Below are 15,274 nucleotides of genomic sequence, written 5' to 3' on the forward strand. Positions count from 1 at the left end.
GGAGTAAACTGAATAACGAGGGGCTTCCATCTGCTCCTCAATATCGAGGTGCTTTCATCTGCTCACCAAGCCCCAAGTGGCGGTCGAGCAGATTAAATCACCCAAGCGGGCGACCTCGTAATGAGCCAATAGGCTTTCTGTTGCCTGCATTTCCATGTTTCCATGTTTCCATGTTTCCATGTTTCCTCTCCTCTCCTCTCCTCTCCTCTCCTCTCCTCTCCTCTCCTCTCCTCTCCTCTCCTCTCCTCTCCTCTCCTCTCCTCTCCTCTCCTCTCCTCTCCTCTCCTCTCCTCTCCTCTTCTCTTCTCTTCTCTTCTCTTCTCTTCTCTTCTCTTCTCTTCTCTTCTCTTCTCTTCTCTTCTCTTCTCTTCTCTTCTCTTCTCTTCTTCTCTTCTCTTCCCTTCTCTTCTCTCCTCTTCTCTGCTCTTCTCTTCTCTTCTCTGCTCTTCTCTTCTCCTCTTCTCTTCTCTTTTCCTCTTCTCTTATCTCCTCTCCTCTCCTCTCCTCTCCTCTCCTCTTCTCTCCTCTTCTCTTCTCTTCTCTTCTCTTCTCTTCTCTTCTCTTCTCTTCTCTTCTCTTCTCTTCTCTTTGCTTTCCCTAATTCCCTCCTCTCTGTTCATATTGTGCCCGTTCTCTTTGCCTCCTTTTCCTTCCTCTACTCGTCTTTACTGCCATCCTTAATCCCCTACTCACACACTACTATATTCCGTCTTTCCTGTCTCCCTCTTCTCGGTTCTTCTTGTACCTTGGAACTCTGCAACCTCCAGCCCGTCCAAGAGCACTTCCCTCACACAGCCACGGCAGATGTGTGCGTGCCTGGGGTCGTGGGAGGCGATGCGTTCTGCGTTCTTCAGCCGTCAGGAGGTGTGGCCCCGCGTCCTTTGTGAAAAACCGGCTGTTGGAGAAAGTCGTGCATTAAGTTGACGTTACGAATATTTTTAACACGAAGGCAGCAGGAAAGATTAATCTGATTATTCAAGAAGGCTGAATTAATTCCCCAATAAAGTGTTACTCTCAAGTTTTGTTTTACTCGATTATCAAAGTGAAGATATATTAACTGAAAAGTAGCTTGAGATAATTAATTTTCAACATGGGTATTTTTGGATTGTTTTAAAGCTTGTTCTTGTGTACGCACCTCTTCGTTTCACAGCAAGACATCTAAAGTGAGTCGGTACAGCTCAAAATAAGCACTCACAAGAACACAACCTCATCATTTTCAGCTATTACTAAATCCATAACAGGACAAAAGCCTTCCCTATTGTTTTCCAGTTCTCGGTATGATCTTTGAGTACTCCATCCTCCGACAAATCCTCTAATTTAATCTCTCCGCCTGGCCCTCTGTCTGCCCTGATTTCCACAATTTCTAGGTAGCTCCTCTCTTACTTTGCTTGCCAATCAGTTAAAAATTATACGCATGATATGATCTGAACATTACATTTCTTATTCTTTCTTAGTATTTCATCAAATTGGTAAATATAACAATAATATTCGTACTCTATTGCTACTATTACTAAAGCAACTGAAAATTATGATAAAAATATAATAAATGGATGTAGTTATCATTATTGTGAGTATAATAATGGTATATTCAACAAGTTCGTAATGGTAAATTAAGCACGGGTAAAGTACACACTCCTAATCACCTGGTTATCCCTTACACCTGCCCACCTGCTAGGCTAGGAGGTGAAGGATGGCACGGGATAGAAGGGTAAGGTAAGGGAAGGGAAGAGCAGGAGCAAAGGAGAAGTAGAGAAGATATGAAAGGGTGGTAATTGAAGGTGAAGATGAGAAAAGGTACTGGAGAAAAAAAAAGTAAATAAGGTAAAAGAAAGGTAAGGTAAGGGAAAGAAGGGGATAGACGAGGAGGGAAGAGAGGATGGGATGAGCAGCGAGCAGCTTTTTTCTACGGTTTTCCTGCATCCTACAGTTTACTAGTCCAAGGAATTAATATTACGACACCTCACGAATTAACTGGATTATTCGTTTGGCATCTTCCTCTGTTCTCTCTTACAGGAGCAATGCGACGAAAATTGTCCTTATTATGTAACTCGGTCAAGTAATTGTTGCACACTAACCCCTCTTTCGGCCACCTTCTTGGATTCTTTTTGGGAGCAGCGATTAGCGTTTTTTTTTTTATTATAGTTTCCTTTTTTGTGTGCCCTTGAGCGGTCTCCTTTGTTGTAAAAAAAAAAAAATCACTCATGTATGTATTAAAAAAGGTAGTTCAAACATTTCCCTTTCGAGGTCACATATTCGACTAATATAGGCAAAGGTAAAGTTAGGGGCATACACTACAGCTGCGAGTGGCCTTTGTGCTCATCTCCGTGGCATTGACCCTTGAGCCTGTGATAAGAACCCAATGCCCCGGGACACAGGGTCAGTGTGACATCCGAGTTACCACGGCTACTTTTCTAAGGTTTCCCCAGGTACCCATTTATCGACCAGCCGAAAGGGAGGATGAACAGCTGGGTGAGTGTGTCATCCATGTAAGTTATGTTCTGAAATTATTTCGGATATATCAATTTGAAACAGCCAAAGTTCATAGATAAGGATCAAGGGCCATTTTAGATTGAATCGTATTGATTTAATGGTCATACAGATAAACGAGCGTAAAACAAGAAAAATAAGATTACATAAGGAAACTGATTGAAACATTTTCTGCACAATGCTGTCGAGAGCAGAATGCTATGAAGTGAACTGTCTTTGGAACTTCATGAACAGAAAAAGGTCAATAGAATGCAAACTCCGACCTGGACTGAGTGTCGATCTACCACAAGAGATAAAAACAAAACTTTAAAATTCTCTTCTTACAGACTCCCGCCTCCGTGGTGCATTGTTAGAGTAACTAGCTACGAATCCGCGGGCCCGGGTTCAAATCCCGGCCCGGGCAGTCAGCGTGCAACTCGCCCCAGGGATGGTCGATTAGTGGTTATCTGGGGAAACCTGAGGAAGGTAGACTGTGGTAACCCGGATGCTACACTGGACCTGTGCCCCGGGAAAAATAGATTCATGCACATCACACGCTCGAAGAGATAATGAGACAGAAATTAGCACCACAGCCACGCGCAGTTTTAGCGTATGCCCCAACTTCGCCTTTTAACCGATTCAAAAATTTACACTCATTAGTAGTAATCCTAGAAAGGAGTACTTTAAACCCATCCCCAATCCTTCCTCGGGTTACAGTCTAAACCACACCAACATCCCGAGCTAGTTTTCCTCAAATACTTATTCAACGTCCAACAGTGACTCACCATACACTGAAGACGCCCATCCATGCTCGTCGGCTCCATGAAGAATGGGCGGGGTGTTTCGTCATCCCCTCTGGCTCCTCTCACATGGAAGGACGTTCAACCCTCTTTTATAGACGAGACTGCAGCTTCCAATAATCATCATCCGTAATTTTCAGTGCGTGGATTGAAGGTCTGGTAAATCACATCCTTCGGTACTTCAGCAATTCCCACTGAAAAAGATTTAAATTAAAGAGGAAACTCATCATTTAGGTTAGCTGGTTAATCCAGCCGCCTAACTCAAATATAACGTGCATATCCGTAATTCTTACCTAAACCCCGAGCTTACACCACATACAGTAACTTTCAATCAAACACACGAGTCACTTATTTGCAGATAACAATGCAGGATAAAATCAATAAAAAAAAAACGAAAACAGTTAACTATCGACGCTATGTGCCAATTACACTCTCCTGACTGACCTGCAAGGACGGAGCGTCACTAAAGTCAGAGCGTTAATGGCTGTGTTATTTCATACAAAAAGTCTCGTATTTTTTCATCAAACTTGTACTCCTACATCCTTTCTACGGGTGGCCTACAAGCTCAACACGGATCGCAGAAAAACTCACTGGGGCTCCGTTAAGAGGGTGATGTGATGGCTGGCGGCTCCTCTCAGGGAGGTCGGGCACGTGCGTCTCCACCAGCTGCGGTTTGAGGCTCAACTGACTAGGATTTCACGACAAAGTTCCTGTTCGCCCCAGATGTTCGAAGCTGGGAATCCGAATGAATTGTTTTATCATATTTCACTTCACTCTACAATGAATCAAGATGTACAACATGACTTTGATTAATGCTCAGTGTTACGCTCTTATATGCGATTGATTTACTGATGTGTCCAATGCCCAATAATCATTTAGAGAGCACCTCCAATTCACACGACTTCCGAGACATGAAACAAAACCCTTGAGCAGAGCCGGTAGAATGAAGCACTTTCGTTACTTGCCCTTTCATTTTCTCATAGACTTCCGCAGGTCCCTACAACTTGGCGACACTCTCTAGCCATCCATACCTCTGGCGGTCTCGTGACACCGAGGACAAAGATGAATTTCTCACGAGATCCCTCACCTTGGCATCCACCTCGCCCGCCCGCCTCCTCGTCTCGGTGGTGATGTCACGGCGCGAGCTTCGAACACTGCGGGGCGCGAAGAGTTATTTGCAGGACAGGTTTAAGTGACTATAGGCAGTTTCCTTTGACACTGAAATTGCTTTTATTTGTTCATATACTTTATTAGTACACAACTTTTTATTTTTATTATATTCTTAGGCCGTAAAGCACTGAAATGTCAATACTGAAATGTGTAAAGTCGTCGTTAGCTTGCAATTGTTAACCACTTGTAAAAATCTGTTTCTAAGCAAATTTTATTTCTGTTAAATTAAATAACCATGTTTGACCAAGAAGCAAATAAAAAGGTAACTCACATACATATTTTTCCTCTACTTATATCCCCTTCCACTCCCCCCCCCCCCCCTACACACACACATCAGCACACACACACAAATATATACACACACTAACAAACACACAAAACAAAAAAGCCAAAAAACGAAAAATCAACAAAAAATCACGAGTGCCTACAATTACTTCCACAGTTCTAAACAAATGTAAACTTTCAGCACGGGCTTGAGTGTGACACCCAAAACACAGGTAGGAGGGAGTCTCAATAATTGCCCACGACTGAAAATCATGGAAAAAAAAGCTGTTCCTGACCGTAAACTTATTGAGTGAGTGAGCAAGAACCTGATGGCGGGGGTTAAAGATTTGCGGTGATGTGGATAATGTCCATGAAGCTCTACGTTAATTATTTACTTTTGGTCAACGAGAGAGAGAGAGAGAGAGAGAGAGAGAGAGAGAGAGAGAGAGAGAGAGAGAGAGAGAGAGAGAGAGAGAGAGAGAGAGAGAGAGAGAGTGTAAAAGTTTTAACGAAGAATAAGCTGTAAGGACAATTAAGCAATCAGAAATATTAGATGAAAAACTATACAGCAGAATATTTTTGGAATTTTCTTGTGTTGTTCCTTCTAACGCCATTTAAAGGAAGAGGGTCACTCTAAATATATATCTTACCCCTTTGAGATCGCTGCCTTAATCTCACACACACACACACACACACACACACACACACACACACACACACACACACACACACACACACACATTATTATTATTATTATTATTATTATTATTATTATTATTATTATTATTATTATTATTATTATTATTATTATTATTATTATTATTATTATTATTACACTCACCACCCCCACTCCCTTATTATAGGTATCCCTTTACAATACACCATAGATTTATTTACCTTTAAAATGAACATGGGACAAACCTACTCTTTTTTTTTTTTTTTTTGGGTATAGAAGAAAACACAATAACGAAAAAAAACTGTGCAACGCAATATGATATGACCTGCAGCAATCCATCGCAACGTGAATCACCTAACTAGAATTATATTATCTAACACAAGAACTTTTCAACGATACAAAGCAGCGCAATTATCAAACTGGAGCAAAAGCGACCAGCAAACACCACGTTACGACGCAATGCAACTCAACCAACAGAATGAACGTAGAATAGCGGTACATATTATTTCTTTTCTGTATAAAACATCATCATAGTATTTTTTTGTTTGTTTGTTTCCTGTGTTTTGTTGCCCTTTAACTGTTTCCATTAGTGCAAAAATAGGCAGACAACGAAATAAAAACTTCAAAGGAGTACAGAAACGCATGGACGAAAGCCACAACACAGTCCCACTCTTCAAGAATGAAACACACACACACACACACACACACATGTAGCTCCTCCCCAATCAAAGCTTAACCACCAACTTCATAGGATTACAGAAATGCATGGACGAAAGCCACAACACAGTCCCACTTTGCAAGAATGAAACACACACACACACACACACACACACACACACACACACACACACACACACACACACACACACACACACACACACACATAGCTCCTCCCCAATCAAAGCTTAATCCACCTTCTCCTCTTCTTTGCCCCATTCCCTCTCCCCTCCTTCCCTTGCCCTCCCGCCTTCCTGCCTTGGCGTAATTTTTACCATTCTCTCTCCGCCCATGATTACACACTAAATCAAGATAAGAGTCCACTTAAACCAGCACTAAACCACTTCGCTATGACCGGTTTAAAGCTCCTCCACCGGCCTTAATAACTATCTCTCATACAGATCTCCGAAGGCTGTCCGCTTAGGGAGAAAAAACGAGTAATTGGTTCAGAATAATAAACTAAAACGACGGTAATTATACGTGTTATTATAAAGGGAGGACGTGGCCGCCTGCTGTGGTGTGTTGTTACTGTGTGAATCGCAGAGGCCCGCCGAGGCTGTCCGTGTCCCTGCCGCGGTGCTTGCTCTGCCGCTCCAGTTTCCCTGTAACGGACGAGGTGCTTCTCAACCTCGTGTTATGTGCCCATTCCTTCCCCTGCCTCTGCCTCGCTCACCCCTGCCTTGCCGCTCTCCTCCCCGCCTCGCCCTGCCGCAGTGATACCCTTACATGGTTTTCTCAGTACAGTTTGTTATTTTTCCTTTTATCTCAGGTAGACCACACATTTCCTGGTCCACTTTTCCTTTTAGCACTGTTCTTGTAGGCTTGCTTTCCTCCCTGGTACACAGCTTCCTTACCGGAGTTTTTCCTGTAACATGGGTTTCTTTCTTCGTACTCTCCTGTGCTTCCGTGGTGCAATGGTTAACACGCTTGGCTACGACTCCGTGGACCCGGGATTAAAACCCGGCCCGGGCAGTCGGCGCACAGCTTTCGGGCTGGTTGATGAGTGGGTACCTGGTAAAAGCTAGGGAAGGTAAACTGTGGTAACCCAGATGTCACTCTTGCCTTGTGTCCCGGGGTGATGGGTTTTTACCCGCCGCAGGCTCAAGGCCCAATGCAACAGAAATGAGCACCGAGGCCACGCGCAACCTAGGACTTGCCCCCAACTTTACCTTTTACTTACCCTCCTGCCTTGCGCGGCGCTCATATTTCCATTAATTTATTTATTATTTTCTTGTTTGGCTACTCTCCTGGTGCAGAGCCGCCTTGCCAGAATCTTCACAATAAAATAAATTTGTTCCCTGATACTCCCCGGCCAGGCATGGAGTTGTATTTTTTTGGTTTTCCTTAAAGATACAAAAGTCTTGCCTGTTCATTTTTTTTTATGTAACACTGATTAGCTTCTTGGTGGTTCATTGTATGCAATAAAGCCCTCCCTTGCTTGGTTTCTTGTTTCTTGTACAAACTGTGCAGTGCTTGGCTGATTTGTGCAAGACCTCTGACCGGCGCAAAGTTCTCCCTCTTGCTGCATCCTGTCTGGTGCAAAGCTCTTATTATTTATGTTTTATCTGTTGATAGTTTTTTCTCCTATGCTTAGCTTTCCTCACTGCACGAAGCTCCCTGCTGGATCCTCTCCCGGCACAGTGGTTGGCTGCTTGTGCCCCCTGTCTAGTCCAAAGCTCCCCCTTGCTTGGTTCATCGATAAATACTCACAATCTGATGGTCGCCTCTCCTCGCCACAACCGGGCGGAGCCGTGGAGCGTGAGGTTGGTCACTCATAAAACAATTTCGCTGCACTCCTGTTTTTCCAGCCGTCCTCCTTTGTGTGTGTAATAGTGCGTGTGGCTGTGTGTTCGCTCTCGGTGCTTGTGTAATTTGGCCCCGTGTATCAGTGCAATTGTTCCCTGTCCGGTGAGTGAAGTGCAGCTCTGAGTATCGTGTGTGATTGTGTGTGCTCCGCGTGAGTGTGTGTGTGTGTGTGTGTGTGTGTGTGTGTGTGTGTGTGTGTGTGTGTGTGTGTGTGTGTCGCACGGTAAATCATCATAACGTTCTCGCAGATTACATGTGCGAAATACAAGCAGGTATTTATTTAACCAATGTTTGCAGGGCGTTGAATTGCAGGTGGTCTTTACGTTCACATGCGCGGATGAACGTGGATAGGCGTGTAGAATGAAAAAGGGAAGAAAAACGTTACTCCATAAGACTCTAAGGAAGACAAAAGACGTTTACAGATTCGTTCTCTTGTTAAGCAAACTTTTGATATTTATGTTTCAAGCAGAATCATCCATCGAGCGGCATAAGCATTTACAAAGTGTATTAACGTAGCGAGGCACAAAACTCCTCGCTTTGGTCATAAATGTAAAAACCAGGATGCAAGCTCTTTACGAGGGCCGCTTCCAAATTATTTACAAAGTTGACACGACAAGAAAAAACACCAAGTTTGTGTTGTAATTATAGAGGATACAAAGTTACAATTACACCGACGAGGAAGAATGACCAGAAGAGTATTTTTTTTCTTATGACGTTCATGCAATAAAAGTTGCACTAGTTGAAAGGCAAATCAAGCCGACAATACGTTTTTTTTCTTCTTTTCATGCAGGAACCACGTCTCTCTCTCTCTCTCTCTCTCTCTCACAAACACACACACACACACACACACACACACACACACACACACACAATCATCCATACATACGCACATAGTAAAACACCAAATAAATCAGCATTCCATATCCTGATTCTCATTTGCTGAATAACAATTTCTCCTAACGCCAAACCTACAACTGACCGTTCACACGCTTTTCCGCCATTACTGCCAAAGATAACAGAAATTCAGGTTCTTAACGTGTTGCCCTGATAATTATTCTGCTACCGTCTTCCTCTCTCAAACCTGTCGTAACTTTCCTTTCAGCCCCATTGACTTTCATAAATCCTGTTTCATAACACTCTCCTCCCCTCAGGTGCGTCATAACCCTCGCTGCCTCATAACTTACGAGTCCCATAGTTCCGTCCGGCTACACATGCGCCTTCAGGGTAGAGCGTCGCGGCCAGGTGCGTGATGCAGGTGTGTCCTACAGGTGACAGGTGGTGCGTGAGGCGTGTGATGGTGTTGGCGCTGATTTACTTTTCTTCTGAAGCATCGAAAGTTGCCGTAAGGGAGGAAGCTAGAGAACGAAGTGTCTCTACAACGCCTCGACTGCTAATATATAAGTTAAAAGACAAAACATTCTTAAATAATGCACTGTCCATAGCCTCGGTGATCTTTAATCCAATATTTCTTTGTGTAAGTGTGTATCTATAGTGCTTTAGTGTTTTAGCTCGAGCAGCCAAGTACGCAACGTTTTGAAAAATTAATGTACTTTCGGATTCAGCTTCATTTATTGCGGTGACTCGTGACTATTCAAAAGGTTTAGCTTGTTGTCGTGCCATTTTTCAGCATTAGCTCGCTTTCACGTAAATTTGGATTCATATGTCAGGCTTTGCTGCCCCTAATGCATTGTGGCTCCGGGACCAGAAACAGGCGGCGTAAACGTTATGCGTTACCCACCACGACGCCACGCGCTTCTGAGAGAAAAGAAAAGAATCGCCGAGGACCACACAGAGACACTTTCATTAGAGCGCCTGAGTCCCGTGGAAGTTATTATTCTCATGCTTTAGGTGGCGAGGCGGCATTTTCATCTCGGCGCGGGTAGGGAACAAGCCGGCCACCTCCTGGACCTCACACTTTGCCTTTGTTTTCATATCTTGACAGCATCAGCTCCCCCGACCTTGCGGGGCCGCACTGATGCTGTGAGATTGATCAGAATAACATAGTATAATCCGGCGTTTCTTGTTAGCTTAGTACTAATCAAGTTATATAATTTCTCTTCAACACGGGGAAATTGAGTTGCAAGTCTTATATAACGATCTTTCATACACAGTATCATAGCATGGAGTAGTCTTGCCTTTATCATTACTTTTTTGCTGCGGCGTATAAAACGTGTTGGCATAAATGGTTAAACATTGCCGGCGCTGCGATTACTCGACGAAAACTTGTATAGCCTTGGATACAAAAATTCCTCTGCCTCGAAAAACAATATAAAAAAGGCGCCACACAGAGCTAGTCTGGGCGAGGAGCCTGCACTGCATACCTGTGAGCCGCGGTGGGTCGTCTAACCCGCCCCGTCCACGGAGCAGACCGTCTGTCCTACCAAAGTCTCTCGAGATTCTTGAGGCTTTGTGTCCTAACTACCCTACGAGTGAATCGCCTGTGTAGGTTATGAGTGGTTGGAAGAAAAAACGTTAAATGGAGAAGGAAAGGGAAGAGGAGGAAGGGAAGGAGGAGGTACAAAGTGGAATGCCAAGGTAATTTTTTTTTCATTAACCCTGTCTTCTGTTTGCCGTGCAGGTCATATTAAGAAACCTTATTATTTCAACTCCTCCGTTCTGTTTGTCTTGGTCGCGTGCCGTATTTGGGCTAACAGTCAGGTACCATAACCGTCCCCCTGCCATCAGCTCTTCTTAACAACGCTTGTCCACACTCATTACTTCTAAACACTCGTTAAAATATATTAGATTTCGTCTGCGACCTAATGCAGCGTCTGAAGCTTTTCTTTCACATACGTATACATACAAACATAGATACATGCATACAGACATTCATAATTATATACATGTACACAGAGAAAGACAGACAGACTAACAAACAGACACAAACAAGAAGGAAGACAGTGAGAATATTATGCATTACTTTTCTGAATATTCATTTAGGTTTAATGCACTGTCCATTTGTGTGAATATTTTACATTTTTCTACCCTTTTTCGTGTATGGATTCCAACCAGCTATTCTTTTGCTGACGTTCGCCTCCTGATTCGCTATTGAAAATGCTGCTTCTGCTGATAATTAACATGATATTTATCCTGGTATTTAAACATATATTTGCTTATAGTTCTCATTTCCTATTTATTTAATAATTTCATTAATCTTTTTTTGTGTCAAAGCTCTGATTTATTTCATGTCTTCTAGATTGCCTTCACCTTCAACGCCTTAACAGGAAACGAAAGTCGAGTAGCTTATTTGTCATTATACAATTTAGTAACGTTTTTTTTTTTCAGTGATGTATTGCGAACTTAACAGGTATATTTGACTTGTTCTATTGATATTTTTTGAAGAAACGTATCTGAATATCAATAAATATCAATTCAACTCTTATTTCCAGAAATCGTATCTGTAGTTTTCGCCTAAAATCGTCTCTGTACTTTTTGTTTTTTCACTCCATCATTTTCACCTTCATCCTTCATATACTTTCGCCTCACCCCGCAACAATTGGGGTGGCTGAACAACAAAAGAAAGAAGGAAAGAATTAAAATTATGGTACCCTCCTATTATACCTGTGCTCATATTGTTTGATTTTCTCTCTCTCTCTCTCTCTCTCTCTCTCTCTCTCTCTCTCTCTCTCTCTCTCTCTCTCAAAAGATTTACCTTAATGCACGTCACACTAGCCAGTGATCAACAGACTTCGATTTAACACAAATGTCTCTATCACTCGGTTTTGTCCTCCAATTAAAATAATACGCGTAGTTTATTTAACAATAAAACACGTACAGGCACACACACTTATACACACAAAATTATCTATTATTCCAAAAAAATATGAATAAATTCGATGCCATACATTACACTATTGGATTTTCCAGTGCAGTATTTGGCGACATTTTCCCACTAAGTCACATTCATTTGCATACCTTTTGGCAATACATAAGTGAGTATAATAAAGAACCTCAAAACATACTCCCAGAAAGCTAGAACTGACTATCCCGCCCTTTCCAACAAGCATCGGTTCACATAACACGTTCCAATGCCTTCCTTCCTCTTCACCCCACTCCCCTATCTCTGCCTTCCCCTTCCTCTCCCTTCTCTCCCTTCAGCCGCCCCATCCACCTCACCCCGCCGGGCACTCTCACGGGCAGACTCCCTCGTGCCACCTCGACAAGCCAGGACTCAGGTGTGATCGCGGGACATGTGGTACTTTAAGTCTCATAAACAACCCATGAATGCCAGGTCGCAAGTGTGGCTATTCGGGCCCCTAATGCGTGTCCTCGCTGTGAAGGCCGCGGGACACCCTCTCTCTGTGCCTCGAGTCAGTGGTGTTTTTTGCTCTCATTTTCTTCACTGCGTTTTTCTTCTTCCCTCACCCGGGCTGAGTTACCGACCTGTAATTCTCTAAACAAGGTGGTTGGGCCGAGTCAGCATGAAACCAATTTCTCCAATGAGCCAGAGAGCAATAGTACTGAATCTTCTAATGTTGCAAATGAGAAGACCAAAGCGAAGTCGAACCTGACTTAAGTTTTTTTGTCCACCTTAAATCTTTTCCTCCTTTTTTTGTATCCGAGGCGGCCACACTTACACGGACAATTGGACAATGACGCTAAACTTCGCCCAAGTAACTAAACAAATTGTTCCTTGATGACAATTAGGATTTAAAAGAATGTTGATTTTACAGCAGACGTCCAGGATGTTTACAGATAGACAAGCGGCAGAGATGTTATATATATATATATATATATATATATATATATATATATATATATATACATATATATATATATATATATATATACACACACACACACACACACACACACACACACACACAGAGAGAGAGAGAGAGAGAGAGAGAGAGAGAGAGAGAGAGAGAGAGAGAGAGAGAGAGAGAGAGAGAGAGAGAGAGAGAGAGAGAGAGAGAGAGAGAGAGAGAGAGAGAGAGAGAGAGAGAGAGAGAGAGAGAGAGAGAGAGAGAGAGAGAGAGAGAGAGAGAGAGAGAGAGAGAGAGAGAGAGAGAGAGAGAGAGAGAGAGAAATTCACGGTGTCCCTGTTCAAAAAGCCCCGTACGTCCTTGGTGAAGAGCCGCAATGTTCAGTTACTGCCTCGGAAGATTATTAAACAAAACACCCTATCCTTCTTATACAGGACCTCCACCACCATCACAACCTTCACAGTCACTACCTCCACCACCACCGCCACCGTCTTTTTCTGCTGTTGTCACGCCGGGAACCCCTTCGCCCCGACGCTATCTAAGCCTCACGACGTAAAAGGATGCAAGTCAAAGGGAGGACTTCCTGCGGCGCTCGTTGACGTCCGTTTTTCTTCGTTTCCCATTAGCGTTTGTCGGTGTGTGTTTGTGCTTCTGTCGGTGTTTGAGTGGGTCTGTTTGTCTGTTCAGTTGGCTGTCTGTGCATGTTTCTTTGTGCCTGTCTGTTTGTCCACCTGTTTTTTTTTCTGTTTCAGTCATTTAGTTCATATGCCTGTCTTTGTCTTTCTGTCGGTATGTCTGTATTTCTAGCTGTCTGTCTGTGTGTCTGTCTGTATGTTTATATGGCTGTATTTCTGACTTTCTGTCTATTTATGTATATATGTATATATGTATGTATCTTCCTATATTTATCCAACTCTTTTTTCATCGTTCTTTTCCTCTTAGATCTCCACCCTCTCCGTCTCCTCTTCCTTCGCATGTCCCTCTTCTTCAATTTCTTTCTCCTCCTCACCTGCCTCTCGCCCCCAAAGACAACATCCAGGTAAGTAAGACACCACGGGCTGGACAGGAGCCATTTCTCTTACCTGCTGTGTGCATTTAGAGGGATTAGCGGGGAGCTGAGTCACTGGTGTGGAGTGTCATTTGGTGTGTCTGTGTGTGTGTGTGTGTGTGTGTGTGTGTGTCGCGTTTGCTTTGTTAGTATATACAATGAAAACGGAGTTGATTAATAGAAAAGTACACACCTGTGACGCTAATGGTTCAGTCCCGTCACCTTCTGCTCCCTCTACCCGAGCCTTCCTTTCTCCTCTCCGGAGGCTGCTGGCCGGAGGAGGATCCGCGATTCCTAGAAAAAAAACCTTTTATCCTAGTCCTGTCGCGTCGCCTCCACGCCTCGCCACACATCCTGGCATCCCACTTGACCCAAGCCGACAAAAAAGTTAAAGTGGTCACACTTTCAGATAATTTAATTTCAGGATCGGACTGATGACCATTATTTACTCGATCCTATATATATATATATATATATGTATATATATATATATATATATATATATATATATATATATATATATATCTATATATATATATATATATATATATATATATATATATATATATATTTACACACACACACACACACACATATATCGCTGTAACGAGCCCATACTTCGCTAATTATTTTACAGCCAAGTGGCAGCTTTTCCTCTATAAGTGGACAATCACACTGGCGCTAACTTCCTAATAGCTGACAGCTCCGCTCCGGCGCCGCGCTTCTGTGAATCCGAATGGTCCCTGCATCTTTTGAGGGGTCGTTCTTCCAAGCGAGCAGATTTATTTACCCTCGTCACGAATAACTTCCTGATTATGCACATATTCTTCTGGAAAAAAATACTGTGTCTTCAGGCGCCAGAAGAGGATATTATGGTTTCACTTTTTCCTCCAGGCCTGAGCACTGAGCGTTCCCTCGCCACCACACACATTTATGCAGCTTTTCATCTTTCTACTTCACGTACTGAACAATTCCCCTTTTAGCTTCATCTTCAAGACCAGCTTCTGCTCACTTTTAATGGAATAACTTTTTACAAAATTCCTAATGGACCCTGAGTCACAGCCTTGGTCTCGTCCCTAACACGACCAACTGATTGACTTCCTATTCATAAAACGCCTTCGCTTTGGCTACGAGGATAATGATTTGTAAACAGGCCATTACTTGAGTCCTTGTGCTCATTATTCTTATTAAGGTAGGCCAGCCACACTGCTGATTGATCGCCGTCCTCAGCATCCCTGTATCACGCTGAGATCTTAATTACCTTTCCAATTAAGGGATAAATTGGGAGCCATTATGCATACTGATGGCCGCCATGCTGTCCCACGCTGTCCACCTCGCCTCACTCGTCTCCTGCCCATTCCGATCATCTCACCTGAACCCTTCTTGTGTGTGTGTGTGTGTGTGTGTGTGTGTGTGTGTGTGTGTGTGAGAGAGAGAGAGAGAGAGAGAGAGAGAGAGAGAGAGAGAGAGAGAGAGAGAGAGAGAGAGAGAGAGAGAGAGAGAGAGAGAGAGAGAGAGAGAATAAAACAAACAGAATGAGAGGAAACAAAACATTGACTGACAAGAAGAGGAGGAAGAAACAAAAGACGTCATAAATAAAAAGTGATAATGACAACGAGGA

General features: G+C 43.1%; 1 long non-coding RNA gene across 2 annotated transcripts in view; it reads right to left on the reverse strand.

The window, feature by feature from the left end:
- Window positions 1-698: 698 nt before the first annotated feature.
- LOC127006316 (uncharacterized) overlaps window positions 699-15,274 on the reverse strand; it is a 286,097-nt gene continuing 271,521 nt past the window's right edge. Inside the window, exons 1-3 of one of the 2 annotated variants that reach the window (XR_007759469.1) lie at window positions 3,711-3,849; window positions 3,252-3,460; window positions 699-895 (exon numbers count right to left, since the gene is read on the reverse strand). This is a non-coding gene — a long non-coding RNA (uncharacterized LOC127006316). Of the gene's footprint in view, window positions 896-3,251; window positions 3,461-3,710; window positions 3,850-15,274 lie in introns of those variants that run through there. The other variant, XR_007759468.1, reaches the window with a different exon arrangement.

Source organism: Eriocheir sinensis, chromosome 3 (assembly GCF_024679095.1).
Source record: "Eriocheir sinensis breed Jianghai 21 chromosome 3, ASM2467909v1, whole genome shotgun sequence".
Classification (NCBI taxonomy): domain Eukaryota; kingdom Metazoa; phylum Arthropoda; class Malacostraca; order Decapoda; family Varunidae; genus Eriocheir; species Eriocheir sinensis.